A 19,103-nucleotide genomic window follows, 5' to 3' on the forward strand; every position below is an offset into this window, starting at 1 on the left:
TGACCGGAATACTGGCCAGTAGCTATGATGTGCACTGACCACCAGGGGCAGATGCTCAATGCAGGAGCTGCCCCCTGGTGGTCAGTGCGCTCCCACAGCCAACCTCCTGCGGTCCCTCCCCCAGGCCGGCCAGCCCTCATCACAGGCCAAGCCGAGGGACCCCACCCATGCAAGAATTCATGCACCAGGCCTCTAGTTTCATAATAATAAAGGAAGGAGAGAAGGACAAAGGTGAAGGGAGAAAGAAGAGAGGAAAGAGGAAGAAGGAGAGGAAAGATTATTTTATATTCTTGCCAAATGTCAGAGGAAAGATTATTTTATATTCTTGCCAAATGGCTAACTTTGGCTCCCTCAGTGCCTATACACACAAGCTGGCATAACCTGGTCAAAGGTCCTCCATGCAGCCACAGCACCTGCCTGGCTGGCTGTACTGCCTTCACTTTCCACTTGCCGTTCTGATGAGATGTTCCTGTGGGAATTCTCTTCCTCTAGGCAGGGTGCCCAAAGTGGAATGCAATTGGCTCTGAAAGCAGAGGTGCAGGGCAAGATGCCCTTGCATGTTTTATGGTTCTGCTGGCCACCTGCATGCACCTCCAGGTTCCTCTGCTGCCTAGCTAACCTCATTTCTCTCCTGCAAGCTCTATCCTCACACTGGAAATGCAGCCTGTCTCGCCTCACTACAGCCTTCCCACCAACAAGACCCAGCACAGCCCTAGCTTCTAGAGGGAACTTCCAGACGGATCCAGCCAATACATTTCTCTTTCCTCTGACCTCTAATTGTTTATTTCAAAATATGTTCTGAGTAATTTCTTAGTATATTCTATCAGTATGCACATAGTAAGTAGTAGATAAACAAAAGCAATTAGCATCAACATCACATAATTAGAATTAACGTGGCTTTTGTCCCCAACTAAACCATAGCTTATCAAGGGTAGGGATCATATATTTTCTTTCTTTTGACTCCCTCGGAGAACTTACCCCAGGGCTAAACAAAATTAAGTACCCAGAAAATGGTTTTTTAAACCTGTCCTGTTTAAAGTTATTGTAGAATAAAACCAAGGAGCATAAAAATGGTTTCCCTATTGTAAGAGATGGGACCTTATCTCGCAGATGACTTTTAAATGTTGTGTGTTGCCCTGGTCCTTTCTGAGGAGCACACGGTTTATTCCAGGAGAGAAGCCGTAATGGATGGAAGGTACGTTTCTGCTGAGTCAGGGGTTATCATGTTCCCTGGATCCAGACTCCAGATTGATGGGATATGCCTCTATGATTTATAATACACTAATCTCACTGGAGAGTGAAGCACAATTAATCTTAGAATCTTGCAGCTTGCACTTAACAATGTTAGAACCTCCTCTGTGTACTTGGCCTGCATAGCAACACCAAACGCCTCCCCCAGATGCTGGGACAACTGGGCACTGAGAACACAAAACGCCCCTCTCTGCAAGGCAGTAGAATGCTATGGCAAGTGTTTTCCTTGGGCCTTCCCATAATATTTCCAGGGGGAGGAGACAACATGATGGAATTTTAAACTCGAGTGACAATGTTCATCACAATAATATCATTAAGCATATATGTGATCAAAACTAGGAAAACACCTCATGTGTCAGAAATGTAACTATTCAACTTCCTTTCCCTTTTGTGTTATGTCCCTGCTAAATGTCAGCAAGCTGACTTTGACCTAACTAGTGTCTACACGCACAACCCAGCTGGTGTAATCTGGTAAACTGACTTTCTCTGTGGAGCCTACAGCACCTGCCCGTCTGGCTGTATTGCATTATTCTCTTTTCCACCCGCCATTTGATGAGGTGGTCCCTCATGAATTCTCTTCTTCTAGGTGGAGTGCCTCAAAGAGGGATGGGGCTGCTGAGATCCAAGAAACAACAGATTCCCAGGCAACTGAAGCAGTCTGGGCAGTGAGTGTCACACTGTTCATGGGAGAGTCCCTCGGATCATGCCCAAAGTATACTTTTACTTCATATGTAATTCCACCAATCTTTGTTGTCTGAATCATGAACCTCCATCAGATTCAAAGAGGATAGGCAAATACTATATATAGCAGCAGCAAGAAAGGACCCCATAAAGAAAAATGTACTCACAAGATGAAAGGGGGGAAACTATGTATGACAAAAACACTCAAACATAAACTTCAGAGCCTATTCTTACAGAAGGCAACACCTTCGCTCCTTTAATAAAATAACCATGTTTTAGCACAAAATATCATAATAACCCCTTGTATCCAATCGTCCACACAGAGTAGGTTCCTCAAGCTCCCAAAAAAGCAAGAAATATGTTAGTGTTTAGAAAGATTTCCTTCCCAAAAGATTCAAGTAGAAAAGATTAGTGCTTAAAGTTTTAACTCAGATTTACCTAAAATAATGCGTTATTCCTTTACTTTCCAGATAGCCAAAGTCATGAGTGTTTTTAAAAATCTGTAATTGGCCCTAACCGGTTTGGCTCAGTGGATAGAGCGTCGGCCTGCAGACTCCAGGGTCCCAGGTTTGATTCCGGTCGAGGGCATGTACCTTGGTTGCAGGCACATCCCCAGTAGGGGGTGTGCAGGAGGCAGCTGATCGATCTTTCTCTCTCATCGATATTTCTGACTCTCTATCCCTCTCCCTTCCTCTCTGTAAAAATCAATAAAATGTATTTTTTTAAAAAATCTGTAATCACCTTTATTATTAAGTCTGGGGTGGGGAGCAGTCATCCAAGGACTCTCAAATCACAGTTCTTCAGTGTTTCATAACAAGAAAAACCCCTAATGATAAATAACCTTAAAATCATCTTAGGAGCTTCTTCTATGAACATGGCAACATAGTTCAGCTTATGTGTCCATCCTCTTCATAAAAATCACGTGAAAGGAGTAAGGAGAATTGAAAAATATCCACAACCTTCATTTTCATTGAAACTAGAAGCCAATTATAATCTGCACACTCCAAAATATGCTTACGGGTGGACAAAAATAACTGAAATCAGACAGAAACCACATGGGGAAAAAAGAGGAAAGAAGAAAAATTGAGTTGAAAGAGAACTTGATGGCACATCTTAAAAGTGCCAGCAGAAATAAAACTCCCAGAGGCACGCAACTCACCATGAAGTATGCAAGCTACATACCCTATTTGCAGCAGGGTGCGGGAAGTGAGGAAAGCAGAAATCACAGGAGGAGTCCCCGTGGAGTTTGTAGAAACAGAAGAGGTAAGGCTACACAAAGAACAGCACAGTCAAACCATATTTCCAGCAATCAGTCTTTTGGGAGAACAGCAAAGAAAGAGAAAGCTTTGATTTGTGAAGTATTGCATCAGAAACCTTATGTAAATAGCTAGGACTAAAAAACTCAACACATTTAATAAGTAATTTTTTAAGGTGAACTGGCATAGCATCTATACAAAGTTACTGTAAGGTAAAAGTTTGAAAAGAGTAGCAAAATTTACCAAGAGATGAACATCATCCACACAGACGCAAAAAAAAAAAAAATGTTGCTATGAAGCAAGGAAAAGGTATGTAAATATTTCACATGACTTTTTAAAAATTAATAAAGCAACTATCTCTTTAAAGAATACCACAAAATAGAAATGCCGGAATTCAGAGAAGTTGTAGCAAGAAAATAGGATGTGAACTGTGAGCTAGCAGAACTACAGAAAGTAACTGACAAAACAGTTTAAAAGCCATCAGAAAAATGAAGACAAAATTGCAAAGTTTATGACAGATTATACACTGCAGAAAAGACATTAAAGGATATAAAGGGCAGATACAAGAAATGCAACCGTCCTAGCTGGTTTGGCTCAGTGGATAGAGCATTGGCCTGCAGACTGAAGGGTCCCGGGTTCGATTCCGGTTAAGGGCACATGTCCTGGTTGTGGGCTCGATCCCCAGTGGAGGGTGTGCAGGAGGCAGCCGATCAATGATTCTCTCTCATCACTGATGTTTCTATCTCTCTCTCCCTCTCCCTTCCTCTCTAAAATCAATAAAAAATATTTTTAAAAAAGAAAGAAATGCAACCAAGATTAAATGAAATAAAGATAGAATTCAAGGGGACTATAGAGAAAATATTAGCCACAAGCAAAGGAGAGCCAACACACTCACAATCAGAGTCCTAAGGAAGGAAAAAGGAGCAATGATGCTGAATAAACAAAGGAAGACTTGACTCTACTCACTAAGGGCATCCCATGAACCAGGGAAAACCGAATCAGAATGGCAGCCCTGAGACATAACCTGCAAGGCTGGAGAGAGAAACAGGAAGACAAAGAAGGCAGAGGAGAGGCAGGGAAAGCAGAAGGGAAGACAAGGGAGGACAAGATAAAGGAAGGGAAAGTGGGAAAGAATCTTCTGGGCACCCAGGCAAATAGGGGGGAAATTCAGACATGCCTCAGACTTCTCCAGGGCAACATCCAAAACAGGAAGACGATGTAGTTAAACAACTACAAGACAGAGAGCTAAGGATTTTCTATCCAGCAAAGAATGTCCTTCCAAAAGCAAACGAAGTTAACAGTGGTTAAATCTCTAAATTTGTGTAATACTGTTTCATGAATCTTTCTGGAGGAATTTACAAAAGGTTAAATATTCATCCACCGAGAGATAGGAGACGAACTGCAGCAAAAAGATGGGTGAAGGGCACTATACACCACAACTGCAAAGTTAAGGAACATCCGGTGTTAACTAGACTTATTGTGGTGATCATTTTTCTACATATACAAGTAACAAATCATTTTGTTATACATCTGAAATTAATATAATGCTATATGTCCATTACACCTTAAAAAGTAAAAATTATTAAAACATTAAGCAAAGCTGAAGATTGAGGTGACAGGTAGAATGTAAATGCTATATAGTTGGACAATGTATAAAGTAATAAAAATGGAACGGGTAAGGAGTAGACAATATAAAAAGTAGAGTAGCTTGCAGATTGTTGCATTTGTAATAGTGGGAGTCAAAGATATGACTCAAAGCTGACAAACCAAGTAAGAGTCCGTGTAAACATCTTTAACAAGACGGTGGGGAACACTAACATTAACTAAAAGTGTGGGGTGAGAGAGAGGGTAGGAAAATGAAGCACATCAATTTCATCATTATTCATACAAAAGAACTAATTAATCCTGTCTAGAGAAATAGAACACTAATAATTTTATGTAAAGTTATAATTATAAAGGTAGTCATGAGAACAAAAATATAAATCCTCCTGAATATCAAAACTGCAATTGTTTTAAAAGCAAAGAAAACTAATTTTGTAACAACATGCTGATAAACAGTAAAAGAGAAACATAGCATAAAAGGACATACTAAGATCAAATATATCTGGACCAAATAAGTGGGCTTAACTTATCTATTTAAAAATATATTTCAGATAAATCACAAAGCAAAACTAAGCCCTAAGTTATATATAAAAGATACACACAAAACACAGTGATTCAGAAAAGCTGAAAATAAAAGGAAAGGCAAAGGTAAAACAGGAAAATGCAAACAAAGAAGCAGAGGGTATAATGCATAATGTAAGTATCAGACAAGGTTAAATTCAGGGCATAAGGCATTAAATGATACAAAGAAAGGCACTGTTTATAAGGCCAAAGGGTGCAACTTACATTGAATACATAATAGTTATGAATATCTATGCAACAAAAGACATTAGAAGCAAGAGTCAAAAAATAGTAATTATAGCACCCTCAAGGAGAAATGGGTTTTAAAAAACGACTGGTGGTAGGGAGATTTTAATTCCTCTCTCCATTTATGATAGATCAAGTAGACAAAACTATTAAATCAGCATATAAATGACCTAAATAACCTAAATACTCAGTAGACCCGATTGATATATGATGAGAACTATATCCTGAAATGCCCTTGCAATAAACATGAAAACCAACAATCATTTAGGTCACACACAAAGAGAGCACTAGATTCTAACACAGAAACAAACAGACAATACTCTGGTCACAATATAAAATGAGAAATTAAGAACAGTAACAGAAAAAAAGATTTTTTTTTAATTTTTTATTCTTAATCCCTAGTTCAAAGAAGAAATAAAAACTACATTTTTATAATTTTTCTAAAAAACAAAATGTATAAAATATTTACTAGTACATACCAGCACTTATTGGATAGAACTAAAATAATACTCAGAAAAAATTTCAAATAGTTAAATTATTATACAAATTGAACATAAAAATCAAAATGAATGAATTAAGCATCTTAACTAACTTAAAAATAAAAATCTAAATTTAAAGAGTAAAAAAAAGTGACATTATCAAAGATAAAAAGCTGAAATGAATTTTTTAAAGAGGAAACAGATCAAAGAAGTATTTCAAAGTTAGTTCTTTTACTTCACACCATATACGAAAATTAAAATGTATCACAGACCTAAATGTAAGAGCTACAGCTATTAAAAGTTTTAGAAAAAAAACAAAGACATAAATCTTTATGACCTTAGATAATGCAATGGTTTCTTGGAAAAGACAACAAAAGCACAAACAACAAAGAAGAGATAGATACATTGGACATCATCAAATCGTTGCCAGTACATTTCAGATGCCTTGGTCAACAGGCAAGAGGAGAGGGTTTCTGAGTCTATGTCTCTTGCCCCATGGATCTCACTAGAGGCACAATGCCTTCTACCCTGTCCCCCAGCTGAGCTCAAGAAACTCACATATCGTTTGGCCAAGTTGAATGATGCTGTACCCATGGCTCTCAACTGCTCATCTGGAAACGCCCTGAGGAGAGGAAGCATGTCTTTCACCTGTTTATTCCTAGTGCTGAGCACACAGTGGGTCTTAGCAATCAATCACCTTATGAATGCATGTGTTATAAACTGAATGTCTGTGACCCCCAAAATGCACAAGTTGAAATCTAATCAATGGAATGGTATTTGGAGGTGGGGCTTTTGCAAGGTAATTAGACTTAAATGAGGTTATGCGGGTAGAGCCCCATGATGGCATTAGCACCTCTATAAGACGGAGAGAGACCAGAGCTCTCACTCTCGCCACCAGGTGAGGACACACAGCTGTCTGCAGGCCAGGAAGAGGGCTCTCATCAGGAACCAAATCTGCCCGCACCTTGATCTTGGACTTATCTAGAGGTCTCCAGACTGTGAGAAATAAGTGTTTGTTGTTAAGCAACCCATTGCATGGTATTTTGTTATAGTCACCCATGTATTGGCAAGACATGGTAAGACACCATGTATTGATTAGTGCATGAAGGCTTTGGATCATTGGAGAGTTTTTGTATTTTACCCTCAAGAGACATCATGTCAGACCTCAGTGAGTTGTAGCAAAAGTACAGGGCTATTCAGACAGTGTACCCAAGACCACCCAGCCTGGTAAGATGGAAAGAGAAAGGTCAGGAGCCCCGCTCTCCTAATAAGCAGGTTAGAGCCTTTCCCATATCACAGTGCTGCTTACCTGCGTGGCAAGGGTCAAATGGAATGCAGGCACAGGACTCACTACTGCACCTCAGAGGCCACCAAGATATCCCTCCATGAGCCGTGCCTACATAGGGAGACAATAAACACCCATCTGGGCCCTGAGCCCAGCTTCACTGCTAGAAGCTCTCCATGATACAAGTCACATCCCCTCCCTGAACCTTAGTTCCCCCATCTGTACAACATAAATATAAGACCAGAGTATCTCAGAGATTTGTTTGCTCTAAATTTTTCCAATACAGAGACTGACTAAAGAAGAATGGCTATAATCAGCATTGTCATCTCTCCATTAGGCCCTATAGATGAGTCAAAAGTGTTTGGAGTGTGTAGGTGGGTGTGTAAGAGATTGAATGGGAGCCTCCTTAACAAAGAGAACAGAGGCAAATTTGAAGATTAGTTCTGAATAGGCAGTTTTTGAATACAGATCAGTCAAATCTGAGAAGCTGCCCTAAAATCAGAGGAGATGGAAACAGCCCTGAAAGGCTCCCTGAGTAAATCCTGGAGCCACCGTGGTTCACCAAAATCAGGAATTCCTCCTTGGATTTCTAGAGGAAATTAGCCACACATACCGAGCCATGCCACAGATCCCTTCCCATCAGCCCCTGGGTATCGATAAACAACTGAGGGTGCTCCTAGTGCAGAAAATTCAAAATCACCAAATGCTCTGGGCCCCTGGGGCCAAATAGAGCCATATGAACAGAAATGACTACAGCTTCACATCACCCCCAGCCTGCTCATACAGGAACTCCAGCCTCCTGCAAAGTTACCTTTACCAGATCTCTATCAGATATGCTCCCAATACCAGAGGTTGTTGACTACTGGCACATGCCACTGCTGCCCCACTCACACCCACCAGGCGTCTGCCAGCCATCCCTCATAGGGCATCTGCCAGGTAACTCAACAGCAGCAGGCTCGCCAGCATTGCATCAGGTCTGTCCAGTCAGGGTCTTCATGATTTTATTGGCCCTCTTCCATATCTTATCCCCTGGGGAATGGCAGGAGGGAGGCAACAGGACAATGGCAGGCAGGAGTCAGGAATGTGACTTACATGGGACTCTCCTGTTTAGTTCATGGTGCTGACCTTCTCATCCATTTATCTGGCCCCTCGTACCTCTCTAACTAACTGAACATAGTTACTAAACTATGTATTACTAACATAGTTTCATAATACAAACCATATCAGCTTATTGTGAGGAAAATATGAGATAATGTGTCCAGACCAGTGCTGAAAATAGGGATATAATGCAAGCCACATATTAATTTTAGATTTTCTTTTAGCCCCATTAAAAAATTAAGTAAAAATTAATGTTAACAATATTTTATTTAACCCAGTATATCCAACATATGATAATTTCAACATGTAATTAATTAAAAACCTAATGAGGCATTTCGTATTTTTTTCTTTGAAATTCTGTAATTATCGTATACTTATCATACATCTCAATCCAGTCTGACACTTTTTAGGTGCTCAATCGCTACATGTGGCCATTAGATGCTACACTGGAGAGCACATGCTTCACCCACTCCCACCTGGGTGTGTTTCTAGACTAAATGTTTAATAAGTTAGCTCTAGTCTAAAGTTGGACTTCACTCTATGGACAAGGCAGGGCTGATGATGGATTTTTGCCAGAGGAGAGGAGTGCGCGCGCGCGCGCACACACACACACACACACACACACACACACACACACACACAAAAAGCAGTTTAGGGAGTTTTAATCTGGCCTTGGGGTAGGGGTGCAGCTGTTCTGACTCAGTGGTCCAAGCAATAGACCAAGAGACAGCAGCTCTATTTTCTGTCTCCTTGCCACTTACGCAGAGCCTGTCAGAGTCGTTGGTTATTGGGTTGGATGAAACAATCAATCAACAAATCGCTAAAACGAACAGCTGCCTGGGTCTGTAGAGCAAGTTAAACAGAAGGGTCAAGATACATCTGAAGGTCAGAGCCTGGAATTAGGGCAGCAGGACGGGGTGCTATGAGAAATAAAGAGGCTGGATGAGAAACTGGAGAGTGGCAGAATGACTCTCACTGTACATCTGTGTTCAACATGACAGGAGGCTGCTGAGACCGGTGATGTAGGGAGAATGTGGAACTGGGGCTCAGAAGATGTGAGGCACTTGGGCAACAATCACCAGGTGGCCGGGAGGCGCCAGGAACTCCTGAGCCCCTGGGAGGGAAGCAGTCACAGGAAAGAAGTGAGGTGACAGTGAAGGCTTCAACACACGTAACAATGAAAGAAAAAATTCAGTTCATGTGGACCCTGAGGTCTCAGATGCTCGGAATGGCTGAGGGGTGGCTGGAGACGGGACAGATGGATTGGAGAAGTGAGGAGCAGACTAGGCAGCCGGTTGTTGCTGCAGCAGGCAGGGCATCCTCCACCAGCAGAGCCCTGGTCGAACCTTTTGCATTCATTACCCACTTCTCAGGGTACCTGGGGTGAGGCTGCTTAGCAAAAGCAGCTGCTTTCGCTTTAAATAGTTTTAGATCAAACCCAGTGGCATATAAGCACTGTGACACTGGTAATGAAGAAGAAAGTCTCCATGTAGCTCAAAAGAAATAATGAAAATAAAAGGTTTTGACACTCACCCTGAAGAAGCTTGCTTCTCGATATTTGCGATTTCCGTGTGCATGTGTGTCAAGGGTAATGAGCTCACAGTCCATGGTCATTCCAGGATCAGAGCATGCTCAGGGAGCTACCTCGGACAGGAGCTGTGACCTTTGGACTCAAAATAACCTCCTAAGTCACCCAGCCCAGGCACTCAGGCTAACTCCAGATATCATCCTTGGGGAGAATGGAAGTAGAAAATGCACACTCCCCTGATCAGAAAGATCTCAAAAAACTTCTGTAGACAGTCTCTCCTTTGAGCCTCGAAAAGACTCCCTCAATCAACCTGGTTAAACACCATTAACCAGATTTGACGGGTGAGAAAACTTAGGCTCATTATTCAGCCATTGCAAGTGAAAGAAAACCAAAACATGACAGGCATGGCCAGGAAAGGCAGGGTACATGGCCTGAATGCCTGGACCCAGGACTCCCAACACCATCAGGACTCCCCCACTCTCTGCCTCCTACTTCTGCCTCTCCGGCTTCGTTCTCTTGGGCCAGCTGTCCCAGCAGCTCCAAGCCAACATCCTTACAGCCTCATGACTAGTGAGGGGGAAAAGCCTTTGTTGCCAGCCTCAGTTAGCAGAACCTTAGGGAAGCACTCTGGTTGACCAGGCTTGGGGCACATGCTCATTCCTGGGTCACATCTGAGGCCATGCCGGGGAGAACCATCGTCGGCCCAGCCAGGTCAACATGCTTCACCCACTCCCACCTGGGTGTGTTTCTAGACTAAATAACAGTTGCTAGGCAACCAAGAACAGTAGCATCTACAGCCACTGATAGGAAGGCTATAACACACCAAGGCCAGAAAGCCAACCTTCTGGCTGGACCTCATCCATTATTATCAATTCCACAAGTGTATATTGCTTTAGGTAGGTTTCAGTAACCAAGACACATCTGGTCCCTGTCCAAATGGGCACACAATCTAGGGACAGAGGCAGACAATAAAGAGGTAAACAGATAAATAACTGCAAATTGTGACAAAGGCCATGAAGGAAACACACAGGCTGAAGTGACCTAGGAAATTGGGGAGCTGTTCAGATAGGATGTTTAAAGAAGGTCCTCAGAGGGGGAGCCATGAAGCTGTGATTGAGACCTGGAAGAGATTTAAAGTCAATGAACATTCCGGTGAATTGGAGGTAGATTCAATTTATCTGCTTTATAGATTGGCTGTCTGTGGTGAGTTCTCATTTGAACACAGTGTTCTCGGGCTTTAAAATGTGCACCCATGAAACTACATGTTCCCCAAGGTCCCTTCCCTATCTGCCATTCTAAATTTCTACAAGAAATCCTTTTTCAAAAGTCAGAAAGCAATTATCCAAGACTGGTGCCTTAGCCTACGTGGGCTGCCATATCAAACTGCCATAGATTTAAACAACCAACATTTACTTCTCACAGTTCTGCGGGCTGGGAAGTCCGAGGTCGAGGGGCCGCAGACTTGGTAGCTGGGGAGAGCCTGGCTCACAGATGGCCGTTTCTCCCTGTGTCCTCATGGGGCAGAAGCAGCTAAAAGCTCTCGGGAGCCCCTTTTTCCTGAAACAATACAGACAGTCCTCGGGTTCTGTCGGACTCAACGTACGTCATTTCGTGGTCACATCGCTATCTCCCATTTATTTATTTAAAAAAAAAGTTCCGTCATTTCGACGTATGTACATATGTGCTTTATGTTTTTTATTATTTATTTACCACAAGTAAAGGTCAGGAATTGTTATCTTTCTTTTACATTTTTTTTTTACTGTTTCACTTCATTACTGCGGTGTATGTGCTCCATGTGAGTGACGTAGGTGCTGACATAGGTGGGTTCCGACGTTCGGCGAAAATCGCGATATGTCCTGCTGTAGGAACAGATCTCCAATGTAACCCGAGGACCTACTATATCAAAAAGCGAGTGTATTTAATTATACTCAGCTCATTACTGAATAAATGGGTGATCGGAATAATAATTCATGCTGTAGCATATTTAGTAAGTTGGCAACAGAGAAAGTTGGTTGAAGGAAAGCAGAGAAACTTTTGTCTTTTAAGAATTAGAACTTAAGGGCTCCGTAGGCATCTGGCATCCACTCAGTGTTGTACCTATAGTTAGAAATGTACATAATGGGAACTCCAGGGATCTTCCTGATTCTTCTTTTAAGGTCCCAGTCGACCGTGGCCACAGTGTAACTTGTGCTGAGTTACTCTCTGTACTAAACAGCCATGCAGCACCTACACATGTAGTTCTCATTCAATATTCACTCTCCAAACATGAAGCATCTGACACCGGCCAGGCTCTATGCTAAGCACACCTCAGTCAGCTCCCCCTTAAAGTGGGAGAGATGAGACTCTGTTCACCCTTCCTCACAAGATCATTATTATGAGACTCAAGTGGAAAATATGGGCTAAGTCTGAGGAAAAAAACCTTTGCAAACACTAGAGTACCTTAGAAAGATAAAACGCCCTCCGCTGCTTGTAATGAAATTGAGGGAATGAGAAAGAAGCAGAGGAGGGGGTGGAATCACCATAGTGGGCATCAGGCACAGGTGCTTCACATGCCTTCTCTCAGCTGTTACACCCACACCCTTGACGTGGGCATCATAGCTCCCACTAGAAAGATGCAGAGACTGGTGTTTGAGAGCTTAAATTGCAGAATCTAGTCAGATAGTTAAGAGTCAAAAATGGATGAAAAGCTAGGTCTGTTTTCCAAACCCTATCCTTTCAAAAATATTTTCTTTCAGCCGAAACCGGTTTGGCTCAATGGATAGAGCGTTGGTCTGCGGACTGAAAGGTCCCAGGTTCGATTCCGGTCAAGGGCATGTACATTGGCTGCGGGCACATCCCTGGTAGGGGGTGTTCAGGGGGCAGCTGGTCGATGATTCTCTCTCATTGATGTTTCTAGCTCTCTATCCCTCTCCCTTCCTCTCTGTAAAAAATCAGTAAAATATATTAAAAATATATATATATTCTTTCACATAAAAGTAAATCCTGGGAAGCATTCAAAGTCATGTCCCTGAAAACTGGGAATGGGATGGGTGAGGGAGGAGAAATGATTGTTTACTGCATATTTATTGAACACTAAACCCTGTATGTTACATCAATTCTTATTTGTGATATAGTGTCTACCCCATTTTTCACACTAACACGAATGTCAGCTGAAGTCCCCAGTCCACTGATATTTACCTAACATTGGCTCAAGGATTTCCTCTCATTCTATGGAAAAATCCTACAGTCTTTTCAAGATTTTTAAAAATTCCCCGTGAGTTCATGCAAAGCCACTCACCACCTGCAGCTTCTCTCCCCATTCTGCTGGGCACCAGTCCAGACATAAGATCAGACCCTTTTATTTCACCCAAATCACTAAGACAGGCATTAAAAACATGTGGTGGGCTTCGCAGTATGGTTGGGAGACAGAGTAGTGGGACATCCCAGCAAAGCAGACAGCTTAAGACTGACTATCAGACATCTCTGCTCATCTTGTCAGGGTCTTCTGGGGGCTTCTCACTGCCCACCTGTTTCTGGAGGCTCCAGCCTTTCCGTCATGCCAACTAGCACCCCTTATTCTAAATCCCCTCCCCCTTAGCCATCCATATGGATCCTAGAATTATGAGAGGTGCAGAGTTCTTACGTGACTGCAGGTGATTGGTCAAGGTGTGGCCATCTAATTCATGTTCATCCAATGAGACCCTTCCCTGGGAGTTTTGGAATTCTGACCAGAGAAGTGATCAAGTCATCCCTCCTCTGGTCACAGAGGCTGTAACATAACTTTCAAAAGCTGCTGCCTGCCATGTTTTAGACCATGAAGAAAGTCACTTTGTAGGAAGAAAATGAAATATATATACAAAAAAAGGAGGCAAAGGAGCCACACCAAGAGATGAAGAGAGAGAGAGACAATCATGCAGATTTCCAAGAGGCTGGTCTGGAAGCTCCTGGAGCCCAACTTCATTCCTGTTCATCAATCCCATCTCTCGGGCTCTTGCCTTCTGGCTGCAGAAACTGAGAGGAATTGGAGAGCGGGTGTTGCTTCTCTCCTCCACCAGATTTGCACATAATGACAGCAATAGACAACTGTATCCCCCTCCCCCAATTGATTTATGCCCATCATGTTTGAAGACAGAATGAGCTCACTCTGAGTGAAGAACGAGGCAAGCACAGACCACCCTGCCAGATTCTGAGTAAAGCAAAGGCACATTTTAATGCCTCTCATCAGGCATCCCTACCCAGCCCCCGGGAGGGTCAGGTGCCCGGTTCCTACCACCACCCTGCAGCCAGGTAGCTGCTGTGATGGCCTTATCCATCATCCATGAAACACAAAAGGAAACAGAGTCTCAAGAAATGTAAAGACCTTTCCAAAGTCACAACCAGTAAGAAGCAGGAGCAGAAGTTGGTCCCTGTGTGTGTTTCACTGACACCCTGTTGGGCCAGAAATGCAGACCCAGGAGAGCAGGGCTGGGTGTGGGGCTGGAAGAAACCCATCCATCAGGGGACTACAATGCTCTGCCTCTTCCAGCATTGTTATTCCCTTCTCCCCTTCCTCCTTTTCTCTCCTCCTATCATCTCTTTCTGCCTCCTTCTCCTCCAAGGCTTCTGGGGCCCCAATCAGCAGGAAGGGACTCAGGTGTCCCCACTCTGAGTGCTGACCATCCCTCCAGCACTCCTGTCAGGAGACCTTGACCACTGGCTCATCCTGAAGAACAAGACAATCTTGTGCTTCCCTAAGGACAGGTCCCCACAGAGAAAATGGTGAGTGAGAAACAAAGGGGCCTGGGCAGAGGGCAGCACTTCGCTCTCCGCAGTCCATGAATGGCCTTCCCTGGCCTCCTCGGGTCCTCTCTCTTCTCGTTTCTTAAAAAGTGAAAGTTACACCACAGCCTCCTATCTATTAAACGAAATGTGTGTTCTTAGTCCTGCACACCGTAATCCCAGCTTCCACCCCGGCTTCCTCAGTGGAAAAAACAGGTGTTCCTGTCCCCAGCGCTCCCTATTCTTCTGCAATCCCCAAACCATGTGCGCCACTCAGCTCTGTGCCTGCTGGGCGGCAGGGAGCCCGTGGACCTGGGCCCCCTGAGGGGCCAGGTGCTGCTCATTGAGAACGTGGCCTGGCTCTGAGGCACAACGGTCCCAACTACACCCAGATGAATGTGCTGCAGTAGCGCCTCAGGCTGCGGGGCCTGGTCGGTCCCAACTACACCCAGATGAATGTGCTGCAGTAGCGCCTCAGGCTGCGGGGCCTGGTCGTGCTCGGCTTCCCCTGCAACCGTTAGGGCATCAGGAGAAAGCCAAGAACAAAGAGATCCTGAATTCCCTCAAGTACTAGTCTGTCTGGCCTGGTGGCGGGTTGGAGACCAACTTCACACTCTTTGAGACGTGCGAGGTGAATGGTGCACAGATGCACCCCCTCTTTGGCTTCCTGCAGGAAGCTCTGCCCGCACCAGTGACACCACCACTGCGCTCATGACAGAGCCCAAGTTCATCACCTGGTCTCCCGTGTGTGTGCCACAATGACGTGGCCTGTAACTTCGAGAAGTTCCTGGTGGGCCCGAACGGTGTGCCTGTGCGCAGGTATAGCCGCTGCTTTCCCGCCATTGACATCAAGCCCAACATAGAAGCCCTGCTGACCAAGGGGCCCAGCAATACCTAGGGCACCCCCACCCAACCCAACGGGCCCTCGGGGGGGGGGTTATCTATGAAGGTGTTGCCTTTAAACCTACACAGAGGAATGCCTGATATCCAGCTAAATCCCCCCAGATGGGCCCTGGTCCTGTCCATCCCAGCCTCCCCCTCCCACACCATGGCTTTTCACAATAAACTGTCCAGTGCTGGCAGGAAAAAAAAAAAAGAAGGAAGGAAGGAAGGAAGGAAGGAAGGAAGGAAGGAAGGAAGGAAGGAAGGAAGGAAGGAAGGAAGGAAGGAAGGAGAAAGAAGGAAAGAAAGAAAGAAAGAAAGAAAGAAAGAAAGAAAGAAAGAAAGAAAGAAAGAAAGAAAGAAAGAAAGAAAGGAAAAATAAAAGTCAAGAAGTGTGCGTGTGGACGTGTGCTTGCACAAAGGATAAAGGCCATGTTTAAATGCATCACAATGTTCCATAGGGGGGAATTCCAGTAACTTCTTCTTTAGACTTTGCTGTGCTGTCCACTGTTTGTACAAAGAGCCTGCTTTACTTTTATAATTAGAAAATCCCTCCCTGAATATCTCTGGGCTGCAGTCTCCACGGGTATCAGTGTGGATCGCACCTGCCATGCTCTGTCATAGTGCTACTTTTGGAATGATGAGATAATGCCCGAAACTGCCTGATCCACCTCACCAGCTGAGGTTACAAACACCAGCACGTTTCCTTCATTTTTTCCAATCAATCACTTGAGCAGCTGCAAGACCTTGTTGTTAAGCAACACAGTGCCTGCCCTCTTAGGCCTCTCCTTTGTGGCTAAGAATGGGCTTCACTGCATCTAAGAAACAAAGCAAATGAACAAATAGAAACAAACTCATAGATGCAGAGAACAAACTGATGGTTGCCATGTCAAAGTGTGTAGGAGGATAGACAAAAAAGATAAAGGGGAATAAGAGGTATAAACTGCTGGTTATAGAATAATCCAAGTAAGTCACAGGGATATGATGAACAGCATAGGAAACAGTAACTATATATGGTCACAGATGGCTATCAGACTTATGGTGATCACTGTATAAGATCTATAAAGTCTAATCACTATGTTGTATACCAGAAACTAACATAACATTGTATGTCAACTATAATTAAAATATATATTTTTTTAAATGAATGGGTTCCACTGCAAGCAACAGGAAATCCAACCAACAGTGCCTTACACAAATGAGGTGTATTTTCCTCCCATAATAAGAAATCCAAAGTTAAGCAGTCCAGGGCTAGAATGCTGCTCAGAGATATCCTCAAGGATCCAGGTTCCTGGCTCAGCAACCTTAGTTTGTGATTCATTCTTGTGGTCACAGAAAATCTGCTTCCTCTCCAGGCAAGAAGGAGGAAGAGCAAAGAGTAAAGGGTTTTGTCTTGTCACTTGAAATGGGAATTCTACCTATATCCTAATGGCTAGCACTAGATCACATGACCACCCCTAGCTGCAAGGGAAGCTGGAAAGTTCACTTTTTACTCTCTAAAGTAGAGAAAAGCAAGTTGTGAGTGGTTTTTAGGTATGCAAGACCCCAAGTTTACTACATCACTGGAGTTTATTCAACTTCCACTTCTGAAGGCCAGGTGGGGTGAGAACTGAAATGTCTGACCTGTCCACAAGAAACCCCAAATTTTCATTTGTCGCTGTGAGGCTGCCTTGCAGGGTTGCTGTTAACAACTGGTCCCACACAATCAATTGACCCTGGTGCTCTTCAGAGGTGATGCTGTTATCATGCCAGTTACCTCCACAAGCCATGGTGGGAGAACAGTCAACAGAATGGAGCATAATTCATCAACTCCCTCCCCTCTCATAGAATGAAGATTGACAAAGAAGCCTGCTACCCTGAGTGATACAGGCAGGTGGGCAGCTGAATATACCACACAGCAATGGGGCTGGAGGAGGCACTGTCTATGTTGTCACTGAGGCATCTGAAACTCCAGTCCTAAGTTGAAAAGCAGCCAGAATCCTTGATAACTGGACCTCATGCCCTCTCCTGGATTCCAGAAAAGACGACAGGCCACATGCTGGTTGTTGAGAGCCTGCTGGGATGAAACTCAGGCTGATTCAATGATGAGAACTTCTCTCTCCCTCTAATAAGAAAATCATGTCTAATGAGGAGGAAACTATGCAACCATTTCCTAGGACCCAAAAGCACTTTTTAAATGAAGACGCTTTCTGTAAAATGATAAGAAAACTGGATATTCAAGTGTTTTTTTTTAACTAAGCAAAGAGTTTTGTTTAGCTGGTTGATTAACAGAGGTGAAGGTCCTCAGGAAGAGGAGACATAACCACACCCTGCTCTGTACTTAGCTGCCAGATTCCCTTTTGAATGTTTCAGAGCTTATCTTTACTGACCTAAATGGCAGCCAGTTATTTGCATAGATGTCTAAGTGTGAAACTTGTTTAAGAAAGTTGTGGAATGCCATAAAATTTGGTAAGAGTAGGAGATACTCATAGTTCATTAATTGCATTTATGACTTATCATAAACTGAGATGTTGAGATGGTAACTCAAAATGAACATTTAAAAATTCTTTTCCTGACTCTCTGGGTTTTCCAAACCATAAAATCCCAGCAGTCTTCGTTTCTGCAACGGGCAATTATAATTTGTGGCTTTCCTTCTGAAGAAGTTTATAGTACATTTAAACAAAATTAAAAGTGCTTCCACTACTTTTTAGATCTAAACACAATGCAGACCTTGTTAAAGCATTCCTTCTTGTTACTATTATACTGCCTGATTCGAGCTATTATTTGAATGCTTTAACGTAGCGCTAAACATGCGATCTCTTCCTGCACCTCCACCCCTTCTGGTGTGGTCTGTGTGGTCGGGTGGAGGTCGTGGGTGGAAGGCTGACTCTGTGTGATGGTGGGAGAGGAAGGCAGGTTGCCAGGGCAAGAAGCTTCTGAGGGGTACCCATCACACCTCTCCACACAGCCTCTCTCCCCAACTGCTGACTGGCTTCCTCTACACCAGGAAGTAAGTGTTTATTCTGCAATTAGAGAAGGCAGTGATTTAAATTATTCATTAATTGAAAATTGTGATGAAGTTAGGTGAGAAAGAATTCAACACTTCATTTGTATAAATTCCACATAAGGTAGATTACTACTGAATGTTGTATCCTTCCAAAATTCAAATGTTAAACCTTAACCCACAACGCGAAGTTATTGGGAGTTGGGTCCTTCGGGGGTTATCAGATCGTGAGAAGGGAGCCCTCAGGAATGGGATCAGTGCCTTTGTGAAAAGGATCCCAGAGAGCTCCTTCACCCACTCGACAACGGGAGGACACGTGAGAAGGCAGCCATTTATAAACCAGTAAGCAGGCCCTCACCAGACACCAAATCTGCCAACACCCTGATCTTGGGCTTTCAGCTCCAGAAACTGTGAGAAATAAATGTCTGTTGTTTATATGGCGTTTTGGTACAACATACATGCATGGTCTTTTTCTAGTCCCCACAAGCCTATGAGGTCAGCAGTATTCATATTC

General features: G+C 43.5%; 1 pseudogene across 1 annotated transcript; it reads left to right on the forward strand.

Moving 5' to 3' along the window:
- The first annotated feature begins 1,184 nt into the window (after positions 1-1,184).
- LOC307113439 (glutathione peroxidase 1-like) lies at positions 1,185-15,622 on the forward strand (annotated as a pseudogene). The gene is made up of 4 exons: positions 1,185-1,195; positions 1,838-1,916; positions 14,929-15,075; positions 15,135-15,622. The product of its transcript is annotated as a glutathione peroxidase 1-like (transcript).
- Positions 15,623-19,103: the final 3,481 nt, after the last annotated feature.

The sequence above is a fragment of the Cnephaeus nilssonii genome (assembly GCF_951640355.1).
Source record: "Cnephaeus nilssonii genome assembly, chromosome: 17".
NCBI classification, from domain to species: Eukaryota; Metazoa; Chordata; class Mammalia; order Chiroptera; family Vespertilionidae; genus Cnephaeus; species Cnephaeus nilssonii.